The sequence below is a fragment of the Rhineura floridana genome, chromosome 8 (genome assembly GCF_030035675.1).
Source record: "Rhineura floridana isolate rRhiFlo1 chromosome 8, rRhiFlo1.hap2, whole genome shotgun sequence".
Lineage (NCBI taxonomy): Eukaryota > Metazoa > Chordata > Lepidosauria > Squamata > Rhineuridae > Rhineura > Rhineura floridana.
The window spans coordinates 69,576,320-69,596,952 of NC_084487.1; the positions used below are offsets into that span (position 1 = coordinate 69,576,320).

The following is a 20,633-nucleotide window of genomic DNA, read 5'->3' on the forward strand; positions in this document are numbered from 1 at the left end:
GCCCAGTCCTAGCCTTCTTCTGATTTCTTGACTATTGTCTCCATTTTGGTTAATGAGTATGCCGAGGTATTGATAAGCATTGACAAGTTCAATGTCCTCATTGTCAGCTGTAAAGTTACATAAATCTTCTGTTGTCATTACTTTAGTCTTTTTGACGTTCAGCTGTAGTCCTGCTTTTGTGCTTTCCTCTTGAACTTTCATCAGCATTTGTTTCAAATCATTACTGGTTTCTGCTAGTAGTATGGTATCGTCTGCATATCTTAAATTATTGATATTTCTCCATCCAATTTTCACACCTCCTTCATCTTGGTCCAATCCTGCTTTCCGTATAATATGTTCTGTGTATAGATTAAATATAAAATACACCCCTGTCTCACACCCTTTCTGATGGGGAACCAGTCAGTTTCTCCATATTCTGTCCTTACAGTAGCATCTTGTGCAGAGTATAGGTTGCGCATCAGGACCATCAAATACTGTGGCACCCCCATTTCTTTTAAAGCATTCCATAGTTTTTCATGATCTACCCAGTCAAAGGCTTTGCTGTAATCTATAAAGCATAGAGTGATTTTCTTCTGAAATTCCTTGCTCCGTTCCATTATCCAACGTATGTTTGTGATGTGATCTCTGGTGCCACTTCCCTTTCTAAATCCAGCTTGGACGTCTGGCATTTCTTGCTCCATATATGGTAAGAGCCTTTGTTGAAGAATCTTGAGCATTACTTTACTTGCATGGGATATTAAGGCAATAATAAATAAATATAAATCAATAAATATGAAGAGCATGCTAGATCCGGCCAGTAGCCCATCTAATCCAGCAACCTGTTCTGACAGTGGCCAACCAGATGCCCATGGGAAGCCCAGAAGCAGGACCTGAGTGCAAGGGCATTCTCTCCTCCTCCAGCTTCTGGCAACTGGTTTTCAGAAGCATGCTGCCTCTGACTATAGTGGCAGAGCACAGCCATCATGGCAAGTAGCCATTGATAGCCTTATCCTCCATGAATTTGTCCAATCTTCTTTGAAAGCTGCTCAAAAGGCCATCACTGCATCTTGTGGGAGCAAATTCTATAGTAATAAGCCAAGGTCTTAGGCTAGATGCCATAATGGGCAGGGCAGGGCCCTGGATGGAGGGCAGGAAATACAACATTGTTCCCTGATCCCTTCCAATCCCCCCTTTCCAACAGCTAATCTCAGCTGAGATTGCTCTCTTTCTCTCCTTACTCCCATCATCAGAGTGAGAGGAAGTGCATTCTGAAGCTTTTCTGTTCCTTGCTACTCTAGCAGGGAAGGAAGGAAGCCTTTGGAAAAGATTCCCTCCCAGTCTCCAGTTGAGGAGATGAGGAAGTACAGGGAAGAGACTGAATGAGCAAAGGGAAAGAGATAGCAAGCTTGGAAGCAGTAGTGGCTAATGTACTTCGGGATGGGTAGTGCAGAAGGCAGGGAGACCAACGGTAGGTGAAGCAATAGCCAATGACAGGCAGAGACAACTAAGCCTAGTTTTCTTCCCATCCTCCTTCCTGCTGTTTCCTGACTGCTAACTGAGCAGAGGGAGCTGTGTCAGCTAGTCCAGAGGAGATACAAGCAAGCCAGCTCTCAGAGAGAGCGCAAACAAACTGAGAGAGCTAACAGGAGTTTAGCAGAGGTGTTTGATGGGGGAGGTCAAAGGAGAGGTCCCTAAAACTTTTTTCCTTGCACAGTGCACCACATATCAGTTGAACTCTATTTATCTTGAAGGAGGACAGGACAAAGCACAGGCCATTCCAATACAAACAGAAAGAAACAAAAGGCGGTAGAGACTATGGATGGGAAGGATGCTCCAGTGGTGCAGTATGACAGTCTCTCAGTGCTGCAGTATGACAATGGAACCAATTACCTAGGGGGAGGATGGGCTCTCCAACACTGGAGGCATTCAAGAGGCAGCTGGACAGCCATCTGTTGGGCATGCTTTAATTTGGATTCTTGCATTGAGCACAGGGTTGAACTCAATGGCCTTATGGACTCCCTCCTACGATTCTATGAGTTCTACAAAGGCAACATTGAGACTGAGAAGGAGGAAGCTAACATACAGTGCCACACCCTGGACTTGTTGTAAGCTAGGAGGCCAGCAGGTGGGGCTGGCTGAGGGCAGACAGAGGTTGATTGGGCAGTGCCCCATTCACTCTTGTGGGCCAGTTTCTACTGCTTGAAAGATCTGAGGAACAAGAGAGAGAGGAGAGAAGGGAAAGAGGCAAAGAAAGAAACTAATGATGCCCGTTCATCCTACTGTGACACTACTACTACTACTAATGGCATGGGAGAAATGCTATTATTTCTGCTGCTTTTAAACTAGAGAAATAAGTAACAAAATAAGTAACATCTTCATCACTAATGAGAACCTGTTACATATTTCTGTGGCAGATTTGAGGCTGATAGGGTAGTCATGTGCCCTACTTTATAGACTTCTATTTTGAAGGGCTGACAGAGGGCAGTCCTCTGAGGATGTTCTCTATCTGATTTAAAGTTGTTATATGCCTTGGTGACCCTATGGATTTTTTATATATATATATTCATAGGGTTTTCATGGTAAGAGGTATTCAGAGGTGGTTTACCATTGCCTTCCTCTAAGGCTATGGAACCCGTTATTTCCAGGCGGTCTCCCATCCAAGTACTAACCAGGTCTGACCCTACTTAGCTTCTGAGATCAGACGAGATCAGGCATGTTCAGGGTAGTATGGCCATAGGGTTTAAAGTTAAGGAATCATAAAAAAGGAGACTCTTGAAGATGCCCATCATCAATTAGGAGCACCTAATCAGCAGACTGAGTAGGCAGGCACATGGGTCGGCTGAAGTCTTTCCTACTCTGGAAAGATTATTCTATTTAAATTGTAGTAATTATCTCTACTGTTATGCCTATACATATACACTACTATATGCAAATTTTATGCAAATTGGGAATCTATACTTTTTGGTGATGCAGATCCTTTTGTTTAGCAATACATAGCTGGCCACCCCAAATGACAACATTATATTTTCTTCTCTTTAATGAACAAGAGGAAAACATTTCCAGAAACTGAAAGCATGTTTGTAGTTCTAGGACTAAAGAGCGGCGGGGGGGGGGGGAACTGCTTACAACCACTTTATGATGTAGTATGCCAGTAAGAGATGATGATGATGTGAGATTAAGCCATTCCTTTTTCAGATGGACCAAACTGTTCTCCGTGAAGGGTTATAACAAACGGGCAGATGGTGAAGTGACATCATTGCTGGCAGTAAAAATCAAATATTGCTGAGTAACTATCATCCCACTGCACATGAGAGAGGGCCTTCTAGACTCTTAATATTTATTTAAAACAGGAGTTCCCAATCAGGGATCTGTGGACCACCAGCGGTCCACAAGCATTCAGGTGGTTTGTGGCATGTCTGTGTTAAATATTATATGGATTTTTAATTGCTTTTCATTGCTTCTTTTACTTTGTATTGCATTGTAGTACAATTTGAATGCAATACAATACAATATAAGAAACAAAAGAAGCAATTAAAAATCATACAGCATGTAGCCCTGCACATTACAGTTGCCACAACAGGCAAAAAAATAATAATTAAGTGATCCATCAAGACCATTAGCAGTTTTCAAGTGGTCCATGGGGGAAAAAATGTTAGGGGACCACTATTTTAAAACATTTCTAACCCTCATGATTCCAGATAAAATCTTAGAATGAATATACCAGATATCTGTTGAAATGCATCTAAGGAGGACTTCCTGAAATCTGCACTTTTCAAGAGGTTCCTGGAGAGCATTCCTGATGCATGGGATGGCACCTCCTTGTGGAATGTTTATGTAGGGCCAAACAGGTAGAGGGGCTACCCGACTCCCAGTCTGGTTCTGCCTCATGAGCTACTTGTTTGGACTGAGTCGGTGCTCCTAAAAAGGTAAAGGTGTCCCTAAGAGTCCTAATATTTAGTGCACAAGTACTTTTTATTTTTATTTCTTTAGTTCATGCTTCCCCTTTCCACTTCAATCCCTGCTTGACATGTCTTAGGTAGGGTTTTTTTTGCAAGAGTAAAAAAGAGGAAGAGTGGGCATGGGCCAAGGGGAAAGCATTTAACAGATCTTCTAGCTCAGCAAATCTGAATTAATTTGAATAGGATTGATTTGTTCTCCAGAAGCCCAGATAATTGATCTAACATTTCATCATTTAATACTGGGGTATAGAAACAGTGGCTCTTCTGGTCTATAACTCCCATCATTCCTGAACACTGGCCATGGTGGCTGAGGATGATGGGAGCTGGAGAACATCAGGAGGACCAGAATCCCCATCACAGATTTAATGAGGTTTTGGCTGCAAGTCTATACACACTTACTTGGAAGTAAGTTGAAGGAACTTGATGAAACTGACATCTGAGTAAACACACATAGGATTACAGTGACATTGTGTTTTGGACTCAGTAAATCAAGACTGGAGTCCAGTAATTTTAGATGATTAAAAAAGGAAAACACAGCACTGTTAGCAATTATATGTAAGGCACAGAGACAATGGAATATGGAAAGTTTCTCTAATCCAGGACTGAAGCAAATGGTCCACTTATGCCAATCAGTCCACGTATCTGATTTACTAAGATGGCAATACTTTTCTGGGCCAAAGGTTTTAAAACATGATTTGTGAAATATGACTAAGATGGGGAAAGGGTTTTTGTTGTTGTTGTTCTTGAAAAAACCTACCCATTTTTTTTACTGATGGTTCTATTTGTCATATTCTTCATGAAAAAACCCAAACTCTCCATAGTGGTATATAAAATATTGAAATACTTAGCTGGAAGTGACATTAATCTGTCTCCTTCCCACTTACATGCCAAAGTGTAATAAAACTTTGCATGCAATGGCTTTAATCAAAATAATTAGCAAAGAGATTAATCAGCTCAAATGTCCATTGTCAAGGGGCCTTTGGAGTACTTAATGAAATACAAAATGATCTTTCTTTCTATGTAATTCTTATATAACGGATATTCTTTTTTTTAAAAAGCCTGTTTGTTCAGTTCTGGCCAAAGACTAAAATGCATTGGCCATATCTAGTACAGCGTTAAGCATTCTTAAACCCATTAAAATCAATAGGTTTAAGCATGCATAAGTCTATGCTGAGCTATGCCCTTTGTTTTAATCCTTATAAGCTTTATTTACCGCCTTGTTAGAGTAGCTGCTTTTTCACTGCCAGTGCTCTTTTCCCTGCAGAATCAGGAAACAAACAGAATTGCAGCAGAGGAAGCTATATCCTAGCAGGGAAATAAGTGGTAGAAAAAGTTACACTTGCCAACTTTCTGGATGGCATGCAGCTGCTAGATATTCAGGAGAAAGGCTGGTCCATTAGACCACTGAGATCTTGACTCAGATGGTGCAATGGAGAGGGCAGTGAATTTGCACAATCTCACCTGGCCACCCATCTCATCTGCTGATGTTTACCACTTTAGTCACATGGCCACTGCAGCAAAGTAGTCAGTGGCAGTCTTGCAGGGCTCTCCAGTAGCACTTAAAGCAGAATGCCTTCTCTGACGAAGGATCCTTCGTTGCCGGGCCTGGCAACCAAGAGGTCTTCTGTATCTTTAAAAGGTGTGCAGGGGGAAGGGAGAATTCCACCTTGTGGTTTTTCTCATTACAGTGTTGCAAGAAAACCTGCACTTGGCTGACTTTCTCTTCTCCTAAAGATACAGGATCAGTCTCAGGCCAGGAACCTGGCAACCCTAATTCTGGGAGAGGTGTTCTTGGAGATCAACTCAATTGCCACTTCTTTGACACAGCAATACTGTTTATATTTAACAGCAGTAAATTGTTAAATTTTAAAGTTACTACTCTTAAGCCTTAAATAGTATTTGTGGTTACTACAGCAAAATGACAGCAGCACAGTTCCTCCTTGGAGCTACCTCACTCAGAAAGCATTACACTGAGACAGGACCCTCCCTAAGAGTGAGGCATCTGCTGTGCACATCACTGGAGAGGTCTCCAGGAGTGTTGCTGATCACTTTGCTGCAGCAGCAAAGCGGCGGTGATACTCCAAGAATGGTAAATGGCAGAGAGTAGGTAGTTTGGCCACCTCACTCACAGTGACTTGCTCTCGAAGGCTCCTGTGTTTCCTAGCATACTTTGTATACACGATAAATCAGGTACAATAACAAACACAATATACAGAAAGAATGCAAAACAATGCAAAGCTGGAAAATAATACAACAACAGTATAAAGCCTGTGAGTACACAAAATTAATATGCAGTCCATAAATAGTACAAAACCATAAAAGGTTCAATTTCTTTACAACAAGAGAGTAGAAGTTTTATATCAGAAGAGTAAATGTTAATGAATGCTCTGGATTGTGTTTATGTATCAGTGCTACATCAGAAAGATCTACTGTATTGACCAACAGCCAAGTTTGGCTCTCCCACTACATAACAAATATAAATTAGGAAACAGAAAGCTACAGTCCAAAAAGAATAACCACTATAATTAACTTTACCTGTACCCTTCCTAAATTCAGGACCAAAAACAATTCTGCCAGGGAATAACTATCCCTGAAATTATCAAGTGGAAAGTCTAAATTAATGTAATAAATAAATATAAAACTGCTACAAAAATAGCCCTTGAAGCAAACCTTACTAACAATATGTCTTTGAAAAAGGGCACTGAAGTTTCACAGGGAGGTGGCCAGAAGCTGCTGGTAAAATATTGCTGGCCATACTGTTTAAATGGAAAATCAAGATCAGCTGCCATGAATCGTTTAAAGAAACAGAACAACGTTAACAGGCAATTCATAAAATTAAGAATATAACAATAACTAAGAAAAAGTCCTACTCTGGACAAGAGGCTACTGTAAGGACAGAATATGGAGAAACCGATTGGTTCCCCATCGGAAAGGGTGTGAGACAGGGGTGTATTTTATCACCCTATTTATTTAATCTATACGCAGAACATATCATATGGAAAGCAGGATTGGACTAAGATAAAGGAGGTGTGAAAATTGGAGGGAGAAATAGCAATAATTTAAGATATGCAGACAAAACCATACTACTAGCAGAAACCAGTAATGATTTGAAACGACTGCGGATGAAAGTTAAAGAGGAAAGCACAAAAGCAGGACTAAAGCTGAACGTCAAAAAGACTAAAGTAATGACAACAGAAGATTTATGTAACTTTAAAGTCGACACTGAGGACATTGAACTTGTCAAGGATTATCAATACCTTGACACAGTCATTAACCAAAATGGAGACAATCGTCAAGAAATCAGAAGAAGGCTAGGACTGGGCAGGGCAGCTATGAGAGTACTAGAAAAGGTCCTCAAATGCAAAAATGTATCACTGAACACTAAAGTCAGGATCATTCAGACCATGGTATTCCTGTATGGATGTGAAAGTTGGACAGTGAAAAAAGTGGACAAGAGAAAAATGAACTCATTTGAAATGTGGTGCTGGAGGAGAGCTTTGTGGATACCATGGACTGTGAAAAAGACAAATAATTGGGTGTTAGAACAAATTAAACCAGAACTGTCACTAGAACCTAAAATGATGAAACTGAGGTTATCATACTTTGGACACATCATGAGAAGACCTGATTCACTAGAAAAGACAATAATGCAGGGAAAAACAGAAGGGAGTAGAAAAAGAGGAAGGCCAAACAAGAGATGGATTGATTCCATAAAGGGAGCCACAGACCTGAACTTACAAGAGCTGAACAGGGTGGTTTGTGACAGATGCTCTTGGAGGCCGCTGATTCATAGGGTCGCCATAAGTCGTAATTGATTTGAAGGCACATAACAAGAAGAAAAGGTCCACTGACTAAAAGGGAACTGAATCTTATAGGGCTAGTTTATTGAAAAACATACAAATCCAGTGCTGAAGGAAAAATGACTTTCCAGTCAAATTCAGGAGCAGCAGTCGCTGAGACAAGCTTTATTAACATAAAGAAGAAATCATTGATGTACATCAGGAGAGATAGAGTCTCCCTGCCTGTGACATAGACACACACAATTATATAGGCATGGCAAGGATCAGCAAGATTACCATGTATGGAGGGGTTTTCAGAGCATATGCTAAGTGCATGTATCCCTTGTGCTAACTCTATGCTCACATACCTCTGCTGCCCACAACTTCCCTTTCCACCAGCTAGCTAGCAGAGCACAGCTCTTCCTCATCTGACTTGTGTTGGAGATAACTTTCTCCTATAGAAAGTGGAGGAAGCAACCAGAGGATCAGCTATCCTGGACTTGATTCTAACCAATAGAGATGATTTGGTGGATAAAGTGGCAGTTACGGGAACTCTGGGAGAATGTGACCACACCATACTTGAATTCTTTAACAGTAGCAAAAACTGAGAGTAGCCATATGTGCACTGTGGACTTCAGGAAAGCTGATTTTAATAAATTCAGAACAATTGTAAGTACGGTTCCATGGCAAGCAACCGTAATGAGAAAAGGAGTCAAAGATGGGTGGGAGTTTCTAAAAAAGGAAATTCTAAAAGCGTAATGGCAAGCAATTGCAACAAGGAAAAAAGGGGGGAAACAGCAGAAGAAGCCAATGTGGCTTCACAAAAAGCTTAGAGCTGACCTGAAAACAAAAAAGGACACATACAGGAAGTGGGAAGAAGGCCAGGCCACAAAGCAAGAGTACAGGCAGGTACAGTAGGGCCCCGCTTTTCAGCGTTCTGCTAATACGACGGCGCCAGTGGGGCAATCAGATGTAGCGTGGGGAGCTCCATCCACTGTGCTCCAGCTGACAGCGATCAGCTGGAGCACGCAAGCTCCCCATGCAATTGCACTACAGCTGACAGGGATCAGCTATAGCACAAGAGCTCCCCGCGCTACAGCCGATCGCATGCTCCAGTTGATAAGCTGTAATGTGCAATCAGCTGTAGTGGGCAGTTCATGCACTCCAATCAGCTGTAGGGTGGGTAGCTGCCATGCTACAGCTGAGTAGGGCCCCACTTTCTGGTGGTTTTCACTTTTCGGCAGGGGCCTGGAACGAAACCTGCTGTATGAGTGAGGCTCTACGGTATCATGGAATTGCAGGGATGGCATTAGGAGGGCTAAAGCTGAGAATGAGCTGAGGTTAGCGAGAGATGCTCAAAGCAACAAAAAAGCTTTCTTCAGGTATGCCCATAGTAAGACAGAGAAAAGAAATGGTGGCACAGCTGCTCAATGAGGATGGCAAAATGATAACAGATGACAAAGAAAAGGCAGAAGTGCTCAATTCCTACTTTGGCCCAGTCTTCTCCCAAAAAAGGATCTATGACCCTCCTAGGAAACATGAAGTAGAAGGGGCAGAATTGGAGCTTGAGATTGATAGACAAATGGTCAAGGAATACCTAATCACTTGGAATGAGTTCAAATCGGCAAGGCCCGATAAACTGCATCCTAGAGTATTGAAGGAACTGGCTGAAGAACTGTCAGAACCGCTGTCTATTATCTTTGCGAAATCATGGAGGGCTGATGAAGTGCTGGATGACTGGAGGAGAGCTAATATTGTCCCTATCTTCAGAAAGGGCAAAAAGGAGGAACCGGGGAACTACAGACCAGTCAGCCTAACATCATTCCCTGGAAAAACTCTGGAGCAGATTATAAAGCAGTCAATCTGTAAGCACCTTGAAAACAATGCAGTGATTACTGGGAGCCAACATGGATTGATGAAGAACAAATCCTGCCAAACTAATCTTTTCTCATTTTTTGATCGGGTAACCTCCCTTGTAGACAGTGGGAATACTGTGGACATAATATATCTTGACTTCAACAAAGCTTTTGACAAAGTGCCCCATGACATTCTGATTAGCAAGCTGGCTAAATGTGGGCTGGATGGAAGAACTATCAGGTGGATCCACAGCTGGCTCCAGAATTGTACTCAAAGAGTGATTATCAATTGTTCCTTCTCAAACTGGGCAGAAGTTGGGTACCACAGGACTTGGTCCTGGGCCCAGTGCTCTTTAACATTTTTATTAACGACTTGGATGAGGAGGTACAGAGCATGCTTATCAAATTTGCAGATGATACAAAATTGGGGGGCACAGCTAATACCATGGAAGACTGAAACAAAATTCAAATGGACCTTGATAGGCTGGAGCATTGGGCTGAAAACAACAGAATGAAATTCAACAGGGATAAATGCAAAGTTCTACACTTAGGAAAAAGAAACCAAATGCACAGTTATAAGATGGGGGATACTTGGTGCAGCAATACAACATGTGAGAAGGATCTTGGAATTGTCATTGATCACAAGCTGAATATGAGCCAACAGTGCGATGTGGCTGCAAAAACGGCAAATGCTATATTAGGCTGCATTAACAGAAGTATAGTTTCCAAATCATGTGAAGTATTATTTCCTCTCTAGTCAGCACTGGTTAGGTCTCATCTTGAGTACTGTGCCCAGTTCTGGTCTCCGCACTTCAAGAAGGATGCAGACAAACTGGAACAGGTTCAGAAGAGGGCAACAAGGATGATCAGGGGACTGGAAACAAAGCCCTATGAGGAGAGACTGAAAGAACTGGGCATGTTTAGCCTGGAGAAGAGAAGACTGAGGGGAGATATGATAGCACTCTTCAAGTACATGAAACGTTGTCACACAGAGGAGGGCCGGAATCTCTTCTCGATCGTCCCAAAGTTCAGGACATGGAATAATGGGCTGAACTTGCAGGAAGCCAGATTTTGACTGAACGTCAGGAAAAACATCCTAACTGTTAGAGCCATACGACAATGGAACCATTGACCTAGAGAAGTAGTGGGCTGTCTGACACTGGAGGCATTCAAGAGGCAGCTGGACAGCCATCTGTTGGGAATGCTTTGATTTGGATTCCTGCATTGAGCAGGGGGTTGGACTTGATGGCCTTATAGGCCCCTTCCAACTCTACTATTCTATGATTTCCCTTGTGACCACAAAAGGTACCTTAGGATGTGATCAGAAGCCTCTTAGCTTTTATAAGCAGATGTAGGCATATTGATTAGAATCCTTCTGATCAGTAAAGGTCAAAGTTCAGCATTTCCTTCCACACCAGTTTGTCATTAAGACCCATAGGTGATAAGGACCTTAATTTGTGGATCAAACACAGCAGATTTTTCTGATGAAGCATAGAAACATAAACACAATCTGGAATATTCATCAACATTCACTCCGCTGGTATGAGACATCTACTCTACTGTAATAATGAAACTGAACCTTTTATCTTTTTACTATTTATGGACTGCATATTAATTCTGTGTATTCACAGGCTTTATACTGTTTATTATATTCTTATCCAGCTCTGCATTGTTTTGCATTCTTTCTGAATATTGTGTTATTTGTTATTGTACCTGATTTATTGTAGATACATCTTTATACCTATGCACTAGTTGTGTTTTCCGTGGTCCGCAACTTTGGTTTTTTGTGTGTGTTTCATTGATGGATCTCCTCCTTTATTTTTTTTTTACCTTAGCAAACTTTGTCACAATCAGTAGTATAGTGGCAAATTCAGAAGTGCAGGGTCTCTTCATGATAGTCACAGCCATGCCCCCCCTTTAGCTGCTGGGTTGAGAATGAGATCATTGTTAATGCCTATCCATCATATATAACAACAAGCAACAAACAGAACTTCACCCAAGCTTGCTCTGGATCCCTATATACTGAGGTGTCAAAGAGCAGACAGCAACGCATTCCATTTGTGGTGGATTTCCATCCAGCTTCTCCTAACTATCACCGAGCAATCAGGGAGAGCTACCCATTGCTGACAAACTCTAAACATCTTGCTAGAGCCATCAGCAGGCCTCCTGTTGTAGCATTTATTTATTTATTTATTTATTATTTCAATTTATATACCGCCCTTAGCGAAATAGCTCTCAGGGCAGTGAACAAACAAAATAAAATACAATATATCATAATAAAAATACAAAAACATATACAAACAAACAACGAAAAGCACAGCAAAAACAAAATAAATACTACAAAAATTAAAATACAGATTAAAAGATTAAAAAAGTTAAGAAGATTAAAATGCCTGGGAGCATAAAAAGGTCTTTACCTGGCGCCGAAAAGATAGAAGTGTAGGCGCCAGGCGTACCTCTTCGGGGAGGCTGTTCCACAACTCAGGGGCCACCACAGAAAAGGCCCTAGATCTCGGAACCACCCTCCGGGCTTCCCGATGGGTTGGTACCCGGAGGAGGGCCTTAGATTCTGAACGAAGTGAACGGGTAGATTCATAGCGAGAGAGGCGTTCCACAAGGTATTGAGGTCCCATGCCGTGTAAGGCTTTATAGGTCAAAACCAGCACCTTGAATCTCGCCCGGAAGCAAATAGGAAGCCAGTGCAGACGCGCCAGGACAGGTGTTATATGTGAAGACCGACTGGTCCTCATCAATAATCTGGCAGCTGCGTTCTGCACCAGCTGAAGCTTCCGAACTGTCTTCAAGGGCAGCCCTACGTAGAGCGCATTACAGTAATCCAATCTTGAAGTTACCAGAGCGTGGACAACGGAGGCGAGGTCGTCCCTGTCCAGATAGGGGCGTAGTTGGGCTACCAGACGAAGATGGTAAAACGCATTCCGTGCCACCGAGGCCACTTGGGCCTCGAGAGACAAGGAAGAGTTGAGAAGAACCCCCAAACTACGTACCTGTTCTTTCAGGGGGAGTGTAACCCCATCCAGAACAGGGTAAGCATCCACCATCTGAGCAGGGAAGGCGTTCACCAACAATGTCTCGGTCTTGTCTGGATTGAGTCTCAGTTTATTAGCTCTCAGTTTATTAGTCCATTATCGCGGTCAGGCAACGGTTCAGCACATCAACAGTCTCACCTGAGGAAGATGAAAAGGAGAAATAGAGCTGCGTGTCATCAGCGTACTGATGGCAACGCACTCCAAAACTCCTGATGACCGCACCCAGCGGCTGCATGTAGATGTTGAAAAGCATGGGGGACAAGACCGATCCCTGGGGGACTCCACAATGGAGAGTCCATGGTGTCAAGTGATGTTCCCCAAGCACTACCTTCTGGTGACGATCCGCGAAGTAGGAGCGGAACCACTGCCAAGCAGTGCCCCAGACACCCAACTCCGCGAGTCTCCCCAGAAGGATACCATGGTCGATGGTATCAAACGCCGCTGAGAGATCAAGGAGAATCAACAGAGTCACACTCCCCCTGTCCCTCTCCCGACAAAGGTCATCATACAGGGCGACCAAGGCTGTTTCGGTGACAAAACCGGGCCTGAAACCGGATTGAAACGGATCTAGATAATCGGTTTCATCCAAGAGCGCCTGGAGTTGGCTGGCAACCACCCGCTCCAAAACCTTGCCCAAAAAAGGGACATTCGCCACCGGTCTATAGTTATTCAGATTATCTGGGTCCAAGGAGGGTTTCTTTAAAAGAGGTCTCACTACTGCCTCCTTGAGGCTACCAGGGACTACTCCCTCCCTCAAGGAGGCGTTAACCACTTCCTTGGCCCAACCGGTGGTCCCAGCCCTGCTAGCTTTCACTAGCCAAGATGGGCAAGGATCCAGAACAGACGTGGTTGCCCGAACCATTCCAAGCACCTTGTCCACTTCCTCGAGCTGCACCAACTGAAACTCATCCAATAAAGAAGGACAAGGCCGTGCTCCGGACACTTCAATGGATTCATCTGTCACAACATCAGAGTCAAGGTCCCTGCGGATACATGCGATCTTATGTTGAAAGTGTCCAGCAATTTCGTTGCAGCGGGTCTCAGATGTTTCCATAGTATCGTGGGGGCCTTTCACCAGCCTCCTAATTTGTGCAGACTCTAAGTGAGAGCTATGCTTAAGCCATCTATCACCAATCCTGGGTCTCATCCTGTCACTCCAAACGCTGTATCACCTGTGTGTACCTCAGGGAGACAGCTACATTCACAAGCACTAGGACAGGCAGGACATATTGCGTCAGACAGAACATCACCTGCAGGTCTTGCAATATAATTTATGTCATCAAATGCAAAAGACCAGGATGTAGAGCTTGGAAGTAACTAGTTACAAGTAACGAATTACTTGTAATTCATTACCTTTTGAGTAACGAGTGGGTAATTCCTTTACATTTTGATTAATAGAACTAGGAGTAATTTTACTACTTTTGTAGAGTAATTTTCCAGAATTACTTTTGGGCATTACTTGGGGGGGGGAGCAGGGGAAGTCTTCTGCTCCTCTGATTTGTGGATGACAATCATGTGCATCAAACTGGGCTTCTGTGCAGTGTCGCTCTTTCCTCATGCTCTGTGGATGGGTAGGAGGTGACGAGGGAGGAGGCGGAGAGTGAGATGGGGTGGAGTGGAGAAAACAATTATTTAAAAAAACAGATAGTGGTGGTGAAGAATGGAGTGGAGGGAAAAAGGATCCGGAGGTCAAGAACATGGATAAAGGAGGAGAAGGAGGCAGCAGCAGAGTGGAGATAAAGAACTGTGGAGGTGAAAGATGACACGTGTGTGTGTGTGTGTGTGTGTGAGAGAGAGAGAGAGAGAGAGAGAGAGAGAAAATACTGTGTTTGCACATGGCACACAAAGTGGCCTCCACCACCCTCTCTGGCTACTGTGCTGTATTTGCAGTATTTTAAGTTTTTTGCATCTCAGGGGAAAATGTTTGCTTGAGTGAGTGTCCCTTAGTTGGTGGCAGGACAGAGTCTGGGAGGTGGTTAAGAGACAGAGATTATGCTGTCTGGCTGAGTGGAGGGAGTTGCACTTTGTTTGATGTGCAAAAATCTGAGTAGTGGCCTCAGCCTCCCTCCCCACCTCCCTTACCAGCGGAGAGACCACCATTGCTATCTTATGAATAAAAATAATTATTCTACTATCTCTGTATGTGTTTGTTTATTTTTACTGTTGTTTTAGGCTACTTAGATGTGCAGCAGCCGAGGCCAGCACCTTGTAGGTGTTTTTTTAAAAAAGTAACTGAAATGTAATTGTAGTGATTACTTTCGAGGAAAAGTAAAGCAATCAGTTACTTTCAGAGCAATTGAAATTGTAATGGTAATTACTACTTTTTGGGCCATGTAACTGTAACTGTAATTTATTACTTTTTAAAAGTAATCTTCCAAGCTCTGCCAGGATGTCATATCCAATATGCAGGAAAAACCACAACTGACCTACGCACACGCTTCAGAAACCACAAATCAGCAATCTTAACAAAAAAATTGGAGCAATCAGTTGCAAAACATTTCAACACTGAGGGTCACAGCCTGTTGGACTTTTCTATAATAGCTATAGAGATGCCAACAGATCCAGCAGCATTGACTAAAAGGGAGAAGTTTTGGATATACTCTCTGGACACATTGGCACCACATGGCCTGAACCTGGAGGACAGTACAAACATTGTTTGGCTTCTGCAAATAAAGCTTCTCTGAGCATTCCATCCTCAAATTTCTATAACTGCCACCTTGGTAACAGCATTTGTATGTTAGCAGCTGATGAAGGCGGAAGCCGAAACGTTTTGATAGTGTGTATATATATTATACACATATAATACATATCTTGCCAAGGGACTAGAAAATTAGACCACCTAACATTCCAATCCTGACTCTGTTGTGCTAGCAAATTTGTGTCACATATATACAATACCATTTTTATTTACTGTGAATACAGTGCATTCCTCTTCTTGGGAGCTTTGGTATGAATTCATTTTTGTCAAATGAACTATAAAAAGCACTAGCATTAATTACTGCAATCTGTGGCAGATGGTTACCTATTTTTGTTCACTGGAAGCTGCTATCTATAATAGGCACCTACAGTATAAATAAAAGGCTCTGTATTCATGAACTGTGCACACTGGGATATTCTGAAGACTGCAGATGATTCATATTTTCCAGTGCCCTCTGCTCTTCCAGTAGAGTTGTATATGAGTGTGAAATACTCTCATCTACTTCTTAGCTTCAGTTATAAATCATTTTAACAAACTGAACCTAGGAATGCCACAAGTTTTTACGGGTTTGCAGCAGGAATGTTGCATTTTGCTGTGGAGTGGCTAGCAAAAGAGGAGGAGGAGGAGGAGGAGGAGGAGGAGGAGAGGGATAGGGAACAATGTTATTAACAATACTTGGGCTGGTATACACTATTCAGGGCTTAAGTTGACAAAATGGTCAACATGGAGAATTTCTGTAATCACGGACCAAATTGAATAGAAAATGGCAATACCAACAAGACTACTTCACAGGAGGAATAGTCTAGTCATGGAAAGACTTCCTTTTTGAGCAGAAGGGAAACTTCGGGTTCAACCCATTGTCAAACAATACTTTTCTGGAACAGAAACTTTAACCCATGACTTTCGAGTGTGATTTTGGCTACAGTGGATCAACAGGAAATAGATTCACTATCAATTGCCTGAATTCTCAACATACATGTTGTGCATTTCAAAAAAGAAGTTCACTTCAGATCTTCAACTCCTAACTCTTATTCTTCTTTATTTAGTGCTAATGGCATCCCACCTGGAGAAACTATAGGCCCTTATACCTTTATAATGTTGGGGGGAAATTGTGCACAAATGCACTCATGCCCTGATTCTGGATGCTGCTGAGACAATAGGGCACCTTACAGAATGAGGAGTGAGCATTCACTGTTAGATAAAATACAAGCCATATCCTTGAGATGATGCTAGGTCCCAGTACCAGCTTGGGTGCTCCACTGGCACAGAAGTGCAGTACTGCCTCCTTACATCTCTTGGGTGGACCTTGTTAGGAATGCTGGAGCCTCAAATCTGGAAACCAGTTCCTTGTTGGTATAGTAGGTGCCAAAAGACCAGGGTAAAAACCAGCCCTGTTAAGTAGAAGCTGCCACCACTCCTTAAGTCCCAGCAGCCTGGGTCAGGAGATTCCTAACCTGTACTTCAGATGTCACTTGATATTCAGTAAAACAAGCTAGAAGTCAGGCTCTCTGTCCCTTGAGCCCCAAGTCCCCAAAAGATTACTCAGTAGCAGTTGACCAAGAGGCCAAAGAACTGATTTTAGTACCATAACTCAGTTCCAAGAAACTACACCAAACTAGTAGAGGTAGATTTATTAATAATTATGTAAAAATAGCAGCATAAAAGCAGAATCCATATACCTGTGAGAAATATAATTATAAAAGGTGATTAAAAGTACAGAAGTACATTTTGGGAAATATAAGAAAAAAATAAAAATAACAAAAGTTTACTTGTCCAACTCTGATACAAGCCAATAGAGCAACTGACCTCACAGAAACCAGCAAGGAGCACAGAGGTGTTCACAGGTATCAGGATGTGAGGCCTCAGATGACAGGGGCAAACCTGCTTTTATAGAACATGGCCTAGTAACCGCAAGCCAGTCTTCCTAGCCAATCAGAGGACCACCTGGCTGTAACTTTCCAGAATTGGAGAATGTATGTGGTAGCTCTCCAAAGAGTAGGGTTACAAGGTCTCTGGTTTTCACCCGGAGACTCCGGTTTTTGGGGGTTCACTCCAGGTCTCCAGGTGAGTCACCTTAATCTCCAGACTTAGCTTTCATTTTTTAAAAATTAAGTTTCTAGGTGGTCTGGTTCAAGAGATATACAAACATCAGCCACCGCCACCCCCCACAACTTGTTAGAACCCAGCTGCTCTAATCCCTGCCCTTTCAGGTTTTTAGCCAATAAGTCAGGGTTGTGATTCACAAGAGATTTGCTGACCTTCAGGCAAGAGCTAGACCCACTGCAAATTTTGAAAATGGTTTCCTTTTTGTGTGTGTGCACATCAGAAGTTGAGTGAATGTATAATAGATTATACTTTTCTAATTATAACGAATGAAACAAGTTTAAATCTTACTGGGCTGTTGAAGAGAGCAGTTTATTTATCTAATTCATAGCCTGATTTTTAAACTTTCCCAATATGAAATTTTAATCCATTACCCACTTTTCTGGGAGCAAAGTGGCTATGCTAATCCCACATACCTGGGAGTAAACCCCATTGAATTCAGTAGGGCTTACTTTTGCATAGACATAGTCAGGATTGTGCTGTAAATCAGTGGGAGTTTTGAGTGAACATAGCAAAGCATTGTGTTGTATATCTTTCTCTCCCCCTCCAATTTTTTTTTAAAGCAACTATGCAGGGTTTCCTTAGAATTATTATTAGAAATTATTACCCAACCTTTACCGAAAGATCAATGCTTTTATTTGGTATACTGTTTTTTTAGGGAAAAAAAAGTTCTGGAATGACCAACTGGTTTTGATGTGTATTTTTACATCTCCAGTGTGTGTATATGGAATTCCAACAACCCTGTGAGGTAGGGTTGGAAACCAAGGCAGCTTACAACAAGAAATAAATCCATTTAAAATCCAATGACCTTAAAACAAGTATAAAACAGTTGCAAAACAGCTTAAACTGGCATGATTGTGAATTTTGGGTTGGGTAAGTAAAGTTGCTTTTCATTTGAGGTTGCAGTCCTGTGCACGCTTCCCTGTTTTAATACACTGAATACATTGGGACTTGCTTCTGAGTAAACATGCATAGGATTGCACTATAAATATCTTTACAAGTTGTGTAAATAATAAACATCTTTGACATGCATGCTTATATAAATATATCTTCATACTATGTCTCAATACGTATCTGATTTCACACTATGTTTCTACATCATTATTTCCTCTATACTTTAAGTGTACCCTTCTTCCTGGAGGTGGTCATGGTCCCCCTCCATTGTTTTCACCCTGAGGGGCAGATTAGGCTGAGAGATGGTGAGTAGCCCATGGTCAACAACCAGTAAACTTTGTAGCTGATTTCCATTTAAAAAAATAATTAAAATGATTTATACAAAGACAAAGTTTATGAAGTAATGCAGATCCACATAATACATTTAAAGCACATGTAACTCGCATTCAAATCACATGATTCCCTCAAAGAATCCTAGGAAGTATAGTTTCCCCTCACAGTTATAGTTCCCACCACCCATAACAAACTACAGTTCCCATGAGTCTGTGGTGGGATTCATGTGCTTCATGTGTATGTTGAATGTGCTTTATATGCATGATGAGGTTTGGTCCTAGGGATGTTGTGTATTCATTAGTGAATTGAAAAGAGCAATTTTAAAAGATAATTTTTAAACAGGGGAAGGGTTGTAGCTCAGTGGTAGGGCATACGCTTTGCATACAAAGGTCCAAAATCAATCTCTGGCAAAGACTATTGCTTGGAATCCTGGAGAGTACACCAGTAACAACCCTAGTTGCCTGTCTCCTTGGCCTGGCACCAGGTGCAGGTCCTCACAGCCAGCTCCAAGACAGAGTAGTTTCCTGGTGACAGAAATGGAAGTTTTGTAGACTACAGCAACTCCTCCCCCCCCATCCCTACAGCCTGTTCTGGTGTTGCACCATTTATCCAGGTGGGCAAAACTGGGTCAGATCAACTCCTCCCTGCTCACCTACCCAGGTCTTGGTAATGCACACCAAATCGACACCTTCATCTATGATCAAATCATGGATGATCGTGGTCTTATTGTTTACCAATATGGCATTAAATAACAGAACACACAGGCCAGTGGTCACAACAGAAGAGCAACAAGGAACCTGTCCATGAGAGGAGTGGGAAAAAGGAACAAGGGATAGATAGTCTTGCCCCCGTCTTCTATGGTAGTTCACTACCTCCCCAGGACCATTCCTTCCTCTACTCATGATAACTGAAATTGGGGTGGCATCACCCATATTCCTCCTTTCTAAGACTGCTCTTAAATACCTGATATGGACCCAACAAGAGCCCCCCAACAAAACTTACCTGAACTAGTTATCTCAGTAGGCATCTGCGAGAATTGGGAATAGTCAGACCAACTCACTAACTTTCATACAGGGCACACTATTCCCCCCCCCCCGTCTCACACCCAAGGAGGGCCAGCCTTCTGCCAGTTGCAGACTTCACTCTGAAGGCATCTGGTGACTTTCTGCTGTCGTTCAGGTCACTGCACAGGCTCTCGCCCTGCACAGAAGCTACATATGTACCACTTGCCCTCCCCACTTTCAATCTCCTCTAGACTGGTTTTTTAAAAAAAATAGAAGGGGGCAGCACCCTCACCCTTGTGACTCCCCAAGGGGCAACTCCATTTGGTGTCTCCCCTTAAGTGACAACCCCACCAGCAACAGACCTGCCGCCCAAAGGCAGCTGGGCTTTTATGCCTCCTGACCCAGCCAGGAGCTGATGCACGAGGCTGCAAGATTGACTGCAGCCTCTCTCTGGAGTCAGGGTCAGGCAGAGAATCCCAGTCCCTGCAGCATTTACCTGGGACCTCAGCTGTCTCAAAACCCAGAGGAATGAGGAAGCAAGTACCCAAATGCTCAGGTACTCACTCTCAGGACATGTCTTCTGCAGTCCCCCAGGGCTGCAGCTGTTCTCCTACAGGCTCCCTACCCAGGCTCTCTAAACAGGCGAGAAGGAATGATCCCGTCACTTCAGCTGGACTTGGGAACACCATCATTTAGCTAAGATTTCTATCTTAATTTTCAGTTGGAGAATTTCTTTGTTTGAGTGGTATGATCTAAGCAACTGTGGTTGATGCTTAACATACCATGCTTAATGACATCACTAGGGCCCAACCCTGAACTCTTGGTTTGGGATGTTTTTGATCTGGCAACCCTACCAGAGAGGCATTCATTTCAGTTAGCAGGGTTGCCATATTGGCCTTAAAGTATAGCTTGAACCAGATAACACAGGTGCAAGGATGAGCTCATGTCTAATTAGTGAAAAAGAAACCTTTTCACATAGGT

The 20,633-nt window shown here is 42.7% G+C and overlaps 1 protein-coding gene and 1 pseudogene across 1 annotated transcript in view; both read right to left on the reverse strand.

Moving 5' to 3' along the window:
* The window catches only part of LOC133363337 (differentially expressed in FDCP 6 homolog), a 104,749-nt gene that overhangs the window by 17,106 nt on the left and 67,010 nt on the right, over nt 1-20,633 (reverse strand). The gene's annotated exons all lie outside the window — the stretch shown is intronic.
* LOC133363452 (5S ribosomal RNA) lies at nt 2,600-2,718 on the reverse strand (annotated as a pseudogene).